This window comes from Cavia porcellus, unplaced genomic scaffold (assembly GCF_034190915.1).
Source record: "Cavia porcellus strain 051 isolate PalLab524CR breed Dunkin Hartley unplaced genomic scaffold, mCavPor4.1 scaffold_18, whole genome shotgun sequence".
NCBI classification, from domain to species: Eukaryota; Metazoa; Chordata; class Mammalia; order Rodentia; family Caviidae; genus Cavia; species Cavia porcellus.
In genome coordinates, this window is record NW_026947501.1 from 71,477,084 (window position 1) to 71,490,369 (window position 13,286).

A 13,286-nucleotide genomic window follows, 5' to 3' on the forward strand; every position below is an offset into this window, starting at 1 on the left:
GGTGGCTCTGAGGACACTTCGCCCACTGCTTCTGGGCCCAGGGCTTCCTTGGGCTCAGGGAAGCTTCCCGAAACTCCCCACCATGGCTGGTGTCCCCCACTTCCTCTTTTTCTCTTCCTTCCTTCCCCTCCCTTCTCTTTCCCGGCACCAGCGAGGATCTGGGAGCCCTGAGCTGAGCTACATGGCCAGCCCACGTCACTGGCTGAGGACCTCACTAAGTCTCTAAGTCGCCCAGGCTGGGCCCCAAGTTGCCATCCTCTTGCTTCGGCTTCTGAGAACGCTGAGGTGACAGTGACTGCCCGCTGTGAGGCCCACACATCAGGCCGTTTACCTGGCCTTGTGCCACTTGTCCATCTCTGCAGAGGTGACATCCACGCCTCACTCTTGTCCCCCAGCCACCTTAGCAGGGAAACCAAGGCCTAGAAAAGGAGGGGCTGGGGCAGGCAGGGCCCCGGGGGATGGGGCGCCCCTGTGGGTCCCTGTGCAGTGGAGCCATAGAGGTAGGGGGCCCCAGAGAACGGATTCCGGTGTGGTGTCAGCCTCCCACCAAGGGGCGGCAGAGAGCTTTCCAGATGGTCCCTTTGGGCCTGCAGGTCAGGCTGGGCTGAGGGCCCAGAAGCTGGGGTCCAGGAATGAGGAAAAGCCACGCTCCCGCCGGGGTCCCCATCAACTCCACCCTGGACAGAGGAGGGAAGCCCCTTGCCTGGGGTGGCTCAGCCCTGGCTGTGGACTCCGAGAGGTCGGAGGGGGTGGGGAGCACCCATGGGAGCGAGTGTGTGCGCTCTTGTCCTCCGGGCCGTGCGCTGTGCGGCCACTCAGTGCGCCGGGACTCAGGTGCCACCGGACCTTGACACTCCGCTGTGTGCTCCAGGGACCTGACCGTGTCACACACATGTCCTGGTGTCCAGGGCCGCGGCAGCAGTATGGGAGCAGTGATGGACCTGTCCATGGCAGGAGCTCTGCCTTGCGGACTTCAGTCATCTGTCTGTCTGTCCAAGGCATATAGTGTGCCCAGCTGGGCTGCAGGCAGAGTCCCCAGGTCACTGGAGACAGGCAGGAGGCAGGCGGGCAGTGCTGTCCTGTGTCCTGAGGTCCCTCCCACAGCTGACGAGTCTGTGTGATGATGGTCACTCCTGTGACGTGCTGCCTGGGGTGGCAAAGGCAGGAGCTTGCAGCCATCACTGAGGTCCCTATCAGGTCTCTGATTCTGAGCTGCTCTGAGGTGGGCCTGGCCCAATAGAGGACATGTCCCCCGACTGGGGGTCCTCACATGAGCACAGCCCCAGCCCTTTGTGTCTGCTGTCTTGGGACAAGGACTCCCAAGGGGTTACATTATTCAGACTGGGACCCAACTTGCAATGCTCCTGCCTCAGCCTCCCAGAGTGGTGGGATTACAAGCAAGCGCCACTACAAATGAACAGAGAGCCCTTTGACTGGCCTTGAACTGACTCCCTGTGGAGGGAACTGGGCAGCCTGACTGTGAGCCTGCAGGAGCCGGGATCCAGCCCACAGCAGCAAGAAGGCTTGGGAGGGCCTGGGCCTGGTGCTCCTGGCCGGGTTGCCCCCTCCGTTACTCCATGTCGAGACTCAGAGCCCACCTTTGGCCACAGGAGCTCCGTGACCATGGAGGGGGTAGGTGTGAGCCACCAAGTGTGTGACACTGCTACGACGGAGCGAGACTAGGAGTGGAGGGGCAGCCTTGGGTGTCAGCCCCAAGGACCCCAAACCCGGCATGAGGGGCTCTGAGGGCAGCTGTGTCCAGCCAGGACCTTACTGTCCACCACCACTCTCTCCTGTCCAGCCAGGCCAGCCAGCCCTCGGGAACAGCAGGCCCAGGTCACAGAGCATCAAGGAAGAGCAGAGCTCAGGGGCACCAGGCTCTGTCCCTTCCCGTCACCCTTGCCTGGGGGCCCTGGTATCGCCCCACCTGTCACCTGGCCATGGACTCATGAGGGATGGCCATCTTAAGGTCAGCGGCCAGCAGGAAGGGCCGGCTGCATGGGTCAGCGTCACACCAGGGCATTGTGGACACACCTATTCCCGGCCGGCGGGTCCTGGGCCAAACAGCTGGGCTGCGCCTGCCCAAAATCAGGTCCCCACTCCGACAGCATCGGGTGGCGGGAAGGACTGCACCCCACAGCCGCCCAGGGCCGGGGTTGAGGTGGGGCCCCTCACTGTGCAAGCAGGTTCTAGCCAATGCAGGGGCAGGTCCCCTGGGCCCACAGGAGACACTTTCCTGCTCTCCCTCCTGGCCACAGCTGTCTGGGCAAATGGCTGGCTGTGTGGACACCTGAGCAGACGAGGTCCCCACGGCTCTGGTGGACATCAGGAAGCCTGGGTCAGCAGGGTATAGTCAGGTGCGGCTCCTCTCCAATCCGTGCCACGTGGATGGCCCAGCGTGGACGGCACAGCACAGCAAAAGAAATGTTTCAAACAACCGCCACAGCCCGCTGCGGTGGTGCATACTTCTAATCCCGGCACTCAGGAGGCTGAGGCAGGAGGATGGCCACAAGTTCCAGGCCAGCCTGGACTACACAGCAAGACTCTGTCTCAAAACATAGAAAAGCCACCCCCCATATTTTAGTGTGTGCTCTTTCACAGTTACCGTGTTTTTTCATAAGACACACAGCTTTGCTCTGAGTGGGAAACAATGTATGGTTGTAAAAGTCTGCATTGTCCAGGATGTGGTATCGTTAGGAAGGAAACTCACATTAAAACATGAAAATAAATACAATAAAGTGTGTGAGGACTCGGAGTGAGAAGAGCCACTGTGGTCCTAACCAGGAGGGGTCTCGGGAGGGGCGGTCAGCTGGAGAGCGTGGCCCCCGGGAAGCCACTGGGGAGACCCCAGTGCAGGAGAGGCTGGGATCACGGGGATGCCTCCCAGAGCCACCTCGGCCCTGGCTCTGCCCCTCCCTCTGTGACCTCTGTGCCATCCATTCACAGGGGGCAGAAAGGACAAGAAAATTCCCTTCCAAAGACTACTCGGGGCCATTCAGGGTGCCAGCAGATGGACGGTCCCCTCCTGAGAGGAGGAGCCGCTTTCCGGAGGAGGGCTGCCTGCCCAGCAGGGCTGGGGATCTCTGGTCACCAGCCAGTGACTCTGCCTCCCAGGACCCAGAGATCCCACCCCAGCCTGGGGCACACAGCTGCCTGTGCTGTCGCTGCTGGCCCCCAGGGGCTTCTCTGTCCTCCAGTCCCAGCAACAGGACCCCTTGAATACCTGGCATGGTTTCCACTTCCCCTAGAGACTGTTTTATTTTACATTTTGAAATCAATCTAGATGGCCACAATGTCTCAGAATGGGGGCCCAGAGCCTCCCCAGCGTCCCTCAGCTGCACCAGGACCACATGTGGCTACACAGCTGCGTCGCTGGGTCCCATGAAATTCGCACAGCCACGGCCACGATTTGGACCCAGCGCAATCACCATCACCAGCTTTCTGCATCCATCCAGTCTCACTGAGCCCTCCTGTCACGCAGGTCTGCCCCCACCACGTGGCCCCATCACAGGTGACAGAAATGCAATGGAGCAGTACAGGATGCCTGGGGACGTCACCCAGCTGCTTCACTCAGCTGCCACCTGTGTCTGTCCCCAGCATGGCTGGCCCTGAATGCAGGGTGGCCCACTTCCTCGGGACAGAGGTCCTAGGACCCCGGTTACCAGTGGCCGCCCAGAGCCCACCTTGGGTCTGGCACTCGTCACTTGTCAGGGTGCCCACCACCGAGGGGGGAGCAGAAGTGTGTCTTGTCAGTCCTGGGGGCCGGAAGCTGAAACCAAAGTATTAGGGGGCAGCTCCTGGGCTTGGGGTCCCAACTGTGTCCTCCAAGACCAGCTACCACCGTCCCTGCTGTCGCTCAGCCCCTCCTCCCTCTCTGTGCATCTCTTCCAAGTCGCCCCACTCAGAGGCCAGCGCTGAGCCTCTCACCTGGCAATCCCTTTGCTGATGTCAGGGTCTGGCGGGAAGTCACCATCACCACCAGGGCCACTGTGCAAGCTGCCACAGGGCTGGCATTTAAAAAACAAAGCCTCTGCCCACTCTGGCTCCATGCTGAGAAGGCACAGCTTTTGGTACAGAGGCATCAGGGGCAACACCAGTACTAAGAAGCCAGAAGCAGGGTGAGGTGGTACATACCCGTCATCCCAGCAATCTGGGAGGCTGAGGCAGGGGACTGAGATCAAGGTTCGAGCCCAGACCGGGTCACTTAGTGATTTAGGGAGCCCCAGCCTCAATAAAAGGGGCTGGACATGCAGCTAAGTATGGGGCCCTGGTTCACCCCCTGGCACCACAAAAGACAACAAGGAAGCCAGAGGGGAAGATTAAGAGAACGGTGACCCTCCCAGAGTGAAAGGCAGACAGCAGGTGACAGTGGTAGGGTGAGGGGGTGGCCACCCTTCCCTACCCAGGGCAGGACTGAGTGCCAGTGCAGGAGCAGTGGGGTAAGAGGGTGGCAGAGGCACTGTCCTGGCAGCGCTGTGTGGAGCCTCCTCTGGTCTCGTCACCCTCCTTACAGCCAGCTCAGGTGCTGGAGGGTCGCAGCTGGCATGGGACAGAGCCGGATGCAGACAGGCACTCTGCAGGGTGACAATGCTGACCACAGATAGGAAAGCACGTCCCTTAGTGCATTCGGGCTACACAGTGGTGCATACCAGGTGCCCCTGGCTCCCATCTCCCTGACAACAGGGCCCATAGCCGATGTCCACATAGCACCAGTGTCCAGCCCCGAGGAGGACTGGGACGATGACCGTAGGACCTTGGGCCAGGCTGGCACACTGTGGTGCCTGACAGCCAGCATTGGCTCTGTGATTCAGGTCAGGTTCTGGGTCATCTGCTGGCCTCAGTTTCCCCACCTGTGCACTGAGGTGGACCCCATGGCACTGCCGAGCTTTGCCCTCCACGCTGTGTCACAGCAGAAGAGCTGGTTGGCTTCCCCTGGGCTCATCTTGTCCAGCCTTCCAGAACTGGGCACACCCCAGAGCACCCCCAGCCCCACCTGGCCCAGCCAGAAGCAGTACCTCTGTTATGGTTTGGGCTGGTGGCTCCCAAAGCCTCATGCTGTCATGGAGGTGGCTGAGGCTAGTGCTTGTGATTGGTTCATTGTCTGGGCTGGGATTGGTGGTGTGAGTGCTGTGCCTGCCCAGGGGTGGAGCCGGAATATAATATGAGGGAGGGAGGAGGCCGCTTTTCCCATTTTCCCTTTTGCTCTAGTTGCTTGCAGCTCCTGTGAACGGCCCATTAGCTACACCACCCTGCCTTGGAGCCAGCTGAGTATGGACTGAAACCTCCAAACACTGTGAGTGAGCTAAATAAACCTTTCTTCTCTAATTTTGGGCATTGGGTATTTTGTCTCAACAAGAGAAAAGTAGTCCTGAAAAGAAAAGTGTCCCTGAAGAACCCCAGAACCTCAAGTCTGGGATGGTGCTGCCTGGCCCTGGGAACACCCTTGGAGCCTGGGACTATCTGCCTGGTGACTGAGGAGCACACACGCACACACCACGCCACTTAGCCCATGCATGCACCCCTGGTGGACACTGGCTCCTGGGCCTGTGTCTGCACGGAGCCCACTGCCCAGTGTCTCCTCAGCCTACTGGAAAGCCTGACGACCCTGCTCTAGGATGTGATGCTCCTGGTGGGTCCAGAAGCCCTGAAGCACTGTGGTGGGGAGCAGCTCTGCACAAGGCTCTGGCACTGCCCATGGCTCTGTTCAGCTCCAGCCTGGCTTGTGTTGCTGTGCGCGGCGTCCACTTCTGCCCTCAGCCATGTGAACCTGGGGAGGCGCCCAAGGAGCTCCCGGGTGTCCCCCACCCCTGTTATGGAGAAACTGCCCTGCACTTGCTGGCTCCAGGAGGAGGCAGCTGACAGCCAGGGGCAGGGACCCCCATGATGGGACACTGCCCTGCACTCCACCGGAAACCTGCAGGCTCAGAGCAGAGGGAGGGAATGGAGCTCTTTCCCAGGACAGAGCTGCCTTCCCCACCCCTTCCTGAGCTGGATGCCCCTGCTGATTGTCCTCTGGGAACTAAGCAGACACAACAAACCCCACACTCAGCCTGGGATACACCCGCTCCCTGCGCTTGGACACTCGGGACTTCCTAACCTCCCAGGTTCGAGGGAGGAGGGGTCACAGCTGCGGATGCCGCATGGGAAAGACAGAACAGACAGATTACAGACCTCAGATTCAGGCTGGCAGCTGGGACAGTGCAGGTGACGAGTGTCCAAATGACACGGGGTCTCAGGGGAAGCCTGCAGACAGGCGAGGAAGGCCTGGGGAGGGGAACCAGGCGTCTGCGGAAGAGGGCACGGCGAGGTACAGGTCAGAGAAGACATCGCTGGAGCTGGAGAGCTGGCACTGAGCCCACGGGGACAGAAGGGGGCAGGATGGGGGCCCTCCCAGAGGCCTGCTGGGAGGGGGCCACCTTGGGGTGAGGTCACCGCCTGCCAATGCTGCGTCTGCACAAAGCCACTTTGAGGCTGTGGGGACCCAGCGCTCCTCTGCTTGGCAGAGCTTCCCGCCCACTGAGCAGAAAAATTACAGGGCTATGGTGGCAGCGGGGAGCGCCACGGAGTGTGCAGGACATGCTCTGACCCCTCCCGTGGGGGCCGTTACTCCTCCACTGCCTGTGGTTCGGCCTGGCAGGTTTGTCACCGACCACATCCGCCCTGGGCACTTGAGGTTACTGGGGCACCGTGTCTGCGATTCAGAGTACCCCTGGGGACACAGCTGTGGGGGTCTCCAGCTCCATCTCCAGCTGCCCCTGCGCCTGCCCTGGCCCCTCCACCCCTGCAGCACAGACCCCCATCCTTCAAGGCTCCTCCACTCCCTCGCCAGCCCCCAGCCGCCCTCCCCCATGTCTGGCAACAAAGCCAGGTCCCACACCGAGGTCTGCGCACGGCCCAAGCCCAGTGCTGGCTCTGCTTTGACCTACTGGGTTCTGGGAGCCCCTTGGGATGAGCTGTGCCCTGCTCCTGCTGCCCCTCTGCCCAGGAATGCAGGGTGGGGTGGCCTTGAAACCCCTGTAGGCCGGGCAGGACCTGGCAGAGAGTTCCACCTGGCCAGTGTCCTGAACTTCCCACAGTGGGTCCTGGGCGAAGTCTGCCTCTCTTCGACCTCTGTGACCTTGGGCAGTGGCTGAGATGACCTGCGTCCCTCCAGCCCGGGTCCAGGCTCACAAAGTGCCTCCTGCCCAGGCCACGTGTCAGGGGCCTTGAGCTGCAGGACACAGTGGGCAGGTGTGGGAGATGAGGAGAGGGGAGCCGGGACAGACTGCGTTCCCCTGTGGGCGCTGGGCTGAGGGGGCAGCAGCTCTGAGGCCCCAGCAGTGCCACATGGAAGAGGCGGGGTGCTCTCCAGGGTCCCTGACCCACTGCCTGGCTGCTCTACCTCTCCAGGCTCCAGTCAGGGTCTCCATGGTGGGGAGGGGTACCTTGTTCTCAGGACACAGGCAAGGGATGCTAGGGTGGAGGAGTGGGATGGGCTGCTACTCACCCTGGAGCAGGTCAAGAGCAGTTTGTGTGTGTGTACACGTGCATGTGCATGTGTGTATGAGTGTGTATGTAGATGAGACTGTGTGTACAAGAGTATGGATGTGAATGAGCATGTGTATGTGTGTATGAGTGTGTGTGATTGTGAGTGTGTGAGAGTATTGTGAGTGTGAGTGTGTATGTCAGAGAGTGTGTGAGTGTGAGTGTGCATGTGTGTGATTGTGTGTGGGTGTGTGTGGGTGTGTGTGGGTGTGAGTAAGTGTATGTGTGCAGAGACACACAGAGACCCGGAGGAGAAGCGGGGAGAGCAGTGTCCTTGTTTCCTTGGCTCCAGCTGAGCCCTGAACTTGGGTGACCCTAGCCAACAGTCTGTCAGCAGTGCCCACGTCCCTGACCCTGGCCCCTGCTGGCTCCTGGCCAGGCTCCGAGCTGCAGCCTAACCTGGTGAGCGGCTCCCATGGGAGACAGGGCCAGCTGTCCCCTCAGGTCTCTCCTCCTGTCCTCCTAAAGCCACCAGTGCCACCCTGGAGCCCCTGCATTACCACTTCAGACCCCATCACCTCCCAGAGGCCTCCAAACCCCAGGCACATGGGGACCCAGGATTCCATTTCTGACCCAGGAACGGTGAGGGCCATGTACACCCTACAACAGAAGGACCAAGCACAGGGAACTCCCGCCAGCTGTGGTCTCGGGGTGCCCTGCTGTGACCCGGGGAGGATCTCAGGATGAGGGGTTTGGGGCACACGGAGCAGCACCAGCAAGGGGAAATGAGGAGACACGTCCAGCAAAGGGAGGGAGGGGCGAGGCTGGGCAGGAGACACAGGGGACAGGGCCAGCTTGCGGCACACAGAGACGTCCATGGTGGCTGTGGAAGGCAGGACAGGAGGTGGCACCAGCACTGTGAGGAAGGTGGCACCGTGGATGGAATCTGGTAGGCAGAGGGGCAGGTGTCCTCTGAGGACGCTGCACCCCGCACTATCCCCATGTCTGAACTGTGGACGGAACCAAGGTTCCATCATTGGCCAGCGCGTACAGACAGGAAGGCTCACCTTGAAGGGTGGGCTGCCACAAGAAGGACAAACCCAGAGGACACCACATGGGGGAATGCCAGGCAGAGGGACATGGGTTCAGACCTCATGGAGGACCGAGCAGGATCACCAGGCCAGGGCCAGGAGTGCAGGGTCAGGGTCGGGGTTTGCACGAGCTCGCTAGAAGGAAACACTAAGGACTGAGTTGCCGGGAGAGGCAGGGACAGAGGGGCAGGCGGGGCTCTCTGGGAAGGGGCGGCCATAGCTGTGGGACAGGGAGCTGCAGGAGGGGGACACTGCACTATTAGCTGGATGGGGCAGGGAGGCTTGCCGTAGTCAGGACTGCAAGGGTCCAGGACACATGATTTATAGGATTATTTTATAAGTCACCCAGAGTCAAATACAAAAAAGTACAGGGAATCTGTCCATGCACGGGAGACCCAAAGAATCCAGTTGAGGGCCTGGATCCCACAGCAGTGTCCTGCATGAGTCCAGCTGAAGACCTAGAGCCCGTGACAATGCCCCACACAAGTCCAACTGGAGGCCTAGAGCCCACGACAATGATTCATGCAAGTGTATCCCATGAATCTATGTTGAGAAGGCCCAAAGGTGGAAGCCAGCAAGCTTCCAGTGGGTGAAGGAGCTGTGCCAGCAGGCTGAGGGTTCTATGCTGGAGCCAGGAAGTGAGGCTCAAAATAAGGACCAGGGCTCCCTGCAAAATCACCACAGCCATCCTCAGCGATGAGGTCCCGAGCTCCTCTTCTTTCTATGCTGTTGGCTCCGATCCTCAGGAGGGCCCTGGACACCCAGTACCAGGCTGACTCAGTTCGGCTGGGTGCTACAAGTTGCCCCCAGTTGCCAGCCGACCACAGAGGGCACCGAGAAAGTGCAGTGGGGGTGGCCAGTCCTCTCACAATCGGGTGAGGACAGCTGGATGTCCACATACAAACAGACGATGCTGGACCCCTACCTCACACCACACACGGACACCCACAGTGCATGGCAGAAGAGCAAAAGCCATGAAACACCCAGAAGAAAAGCACCGGGCCCGCCCTGCTTAGACAGACAACAAACGCAATACACAAAAATAAACGGCTGAGTCGGACTCCACTGAAAAGAAACGTTTCTGCATCAGAAAAACAGACAGAAATGCACAGAGCGGGAGGAGATTTTCCAGGCCGTCCACTTGGCGATGACTTTCACCCAGCACATACAAAGAGTGCTTCCCACTCAGCAGCAAGATGCAAATTATCTAATCGGAAAAGAGACGAAGGACAAACATTTCCCCAGCACAGACCACACAGGGCCGCGAGCACACGGAGGGCACTCATCAGTGCCAGCCGCCAGGAAAAGCAGACCAGAGCCCCAGCAGGACACCACGCCACACCCACCAGAAGTAAAAGGACAATACTTGGAGAATAGCAGAGTCAGCGAGGATGGGAGGCCGTGAGACACCCGTGTGTTGCTGGGGAAATACACGGTGCCAGGGCCACTGTGGAAACAGCCAGCAGCTTCGCCAGCGGCTACACAGTCAATGTGAGGCCCAGCAGCTCCACTCGGACCAGTGCATCAGGAGAACAGAAAACAGTGTCCGCACAGAAAGCTGCATGCTCTGCCTGCAGCAGGTGTAACCCTGTTCTCTCAGGAAAGCTGATCGGAACACATGTGGGGTGCACAGGAGGCCGGGACCCAAGGTGGGGTATGGGGCTCCAGGGCCGGAGAGGGGCTGAGAACGCAGAGCTGGGTGCAGCTGGTGGAGGGGCTGAGGGAGGGGGCGAGGATGGCCAGGCGGAGGCCCAGGTACCCACATGAGCACTCCTCAGGGCTCTCAGAGGGGGCACTGGGACTTGTTACCTCCTGCTTGCGGGTCCCCTGGCAGCAGTGGAGCATCTTAAAAGGAGGAGATGGCGCTTTGGGGCACGCCTGCCATCCGAGCAGGTGGGAGTCTGAGGGAGGAGGATCTCTATGACTCTGAAGCCAGCCTGAGCTGCACGTCCAGACCCCATCTCAAACACCCAGTTCACCCATCAGCCAGTCACAAGGGGAGGAAGCCGAGGGCCGGAGAGCAGGGCCAGAGCCAGGGCCACCCCAGCGCTGGCAGGTCAGGGGCAGCCTGGCAGCCTGGTACAGCCAAGTCCCCTCCAAGGCTCAGGTGTCGGTGGCTGCCTGGGCGCCATGGCTTCATCTCCATGATGGGCAGTCATGGTCACACGTCCTCTCAGGCTGTATGAGGACTCCACACTCCAACGGTTCTCACCTGGTCCACTGCAGAGACTCAGCCCGTGTGGCCTCTAATCACCAATCAGCCCAGTGGTCTCAGCTCCCCACGCCCCCTTCACAGCCTCAGTTTCCCTGCTGTAAAAGTGGGACACAAGAGCTGGGCAGAGAGTGAACCCCAGGTCGGGCCCAACGGTCCCAAATCTACCAAGTCCCTGCCCAGCCTTGCAGTCCCCTGACTGCTGTCCTTCTAACCTCTCTCACACTGTGCCTCTGTCCCCTGGGAGGGCTCGCCTGATCAGGCCACCTACCCTAAGTGGGGGCCTTCCAGGGGTTGTACACAGGGGCTGAGGCCCAGGGCTAGGTCCACCCTAAAGTTCTGCTAGCAGCGCCCACAGACTCTGAGGAACCTTAAGGAAAAGGCATTCTTTTCGTGTTGTCATGAAACAGGAAATAAACTCAGGGTCACTGCGGGAGCTGAGGGTTTGGGGGCTGGCTCGGGTATCTACAGCTCCTACATGGGTGAGGGGAGCGACTTATTTCCTGGGGCCTCAGGACGAGAGGGATGGGACAGGACATAGCTCCAGGAAGACACAGGGTCCGAGCACAGAAGGGACAGTGCGCTCCCGTCACCAGCATGTGCACAGAGGCTGGCGCCCCATCATGAGGCCATGGTGAGACCCCCTGACTTTCTGATCCTGGTCACCACGAGGTCCCATCTGCTGAGTCCCAGACAACAGCTTCCCGGCCAGACGTGACCATAGCTGGAGTGGAGGCCACGGCCCTGTGCCCAATCAGCGTCTGGCCAGTGCCACACGCTGCCACTTGGTGGGGCTGCTGGGAGTGCCCCTGGAGGACGGGTATCTGGGTCCTCAAAGGTGACCAGCACCCAGGGAGCACGGTCTGATAGCACCCTGAGCCCTGGATCTGGCTACACCTGCAGCTGCCCAGCCGGGACTGCCAGTTGGAGGGCACGGCCGGGACTGCTTTGCTGAAGATGCTTTGGCTGAGACGCTGTCTCGGGTCCTCAGGGCACTGCACACCCACACCTGGCTCGTGCTGCACCATCAGGCCCTGGCACTGTTCAGCTCCTTCTGCCTCAGTCTCCCTGCAGGGGTCACAGAGGCGGGACTCAGAGGTGCAGCACCTAACCCAGGTCCTGCTCCTCGGCGCAGAGCCAGCTGTGTGACCCAGGGCACGTACCCTGCCTCTCTGTGTCCTGCCGCCTCAGCAACAAAAACCAGATCCTCCCACAGGGTGCCAAGGTGACAACAAGCACCAGCTGCCGTGCCTGCCTCCTTGTCCCCATCATAGGCGGGGCAGGGCTGGACAGTCAGATTCCCAAAGTGTTGTGAGCTGTGGCCTCACCCAGTGCGACATCCACCTTGGGCGAGAGTCACAGGAAGGGTCTGGAGAGCTCTTGGGTGTCCGGTGACAGCCCAGAAGGGGGCGTCTTGGCCACAGGGGGCACAGGTTGGGAGGGCTCCCTGAGTCTGGAGCTTCGGCTGGACAACAGCAGGGCCGCCTGGTGCGCGGGGACGGGAGGACACTGGGAGTTGCACACAAACCACACGGCCTCTGCCTCGGGCCTTGGGGACGAGATGCCCGCATGGCAGAGCAGCCGCTGAAGTTCTATGGGGGGCCTGGGGACAGTGTGGCCTGGCCAACTCTGACTTTCAAAGGTCACAATGAGTGGCCCCCATCCTACCTGGGAGGCCACCAGATGCCCGAGGAGCTTGGGGGTGAAGGCTGTGCACATCTGCAGACTGGGCTGCACAAATTCAGCTTCCTCCAGACTCAGTTTCCCCATCTGCTAGCGAAACGTTTGGAGAAAGAGAATGCTCAGGCCCTTCTTGAGCCTCCAACTGTGCCCCAGAGAACCCCAGGACATCAGTACTGTTCTCTGGACCAATGTTCTCAGGGTGGCGGGTCCCCAGCAGCCCTGTATTAGGCCACAAACACACTCAGGGGAGGGACAGGGCCTGAGTCCACTCTGCAGAGGCGGAGGCAGCAGCCCAGGCCAGGGCCAAGGTCACCCAAACCAGGCCAGGTGTGAGGTCCCCAGCCCAGGGCACTCTGGGTCGTTCCCAGCCAAGCACCTTCACACCTTCAGAGGCTGAGACTCTACTCCTGTACAAAGGGCTTGGACAGGGGAAGCACTGGCCACTACCCGACGCCTTGAGCTCTTGCATCCCGTGCTCCTGGTCTCCCGTCTCTGGGGCCCTGGGTGCTAACACTGGGGTCTCCACTCTGCCCCTCCCACGGTCCTTCAGACAGCCCTGCCTCATGGGGCTCCCCTACCACCTCCCCATGCAGAGCCCAGGCCTCCATAGCCCAGCCCCACACCTGTCACCCAGATCCCCTCTCCTTAGCCCCCGGTCCAGGAACTTGGATGAAAAGCCCCGAGCCCTTCAGTTGTGAAGCAGCCTGAGCCGCCCTGGCACCTGAGGTACAGGGCCTCTCAGCCCCTTCTGCAGGGAATTGCTGGACATCTCCCCCACAGCGGGAGCTGGAGCAGGCCATTCCGTCACAGGCGACCACCCTCGCTTCCTGTGTCTC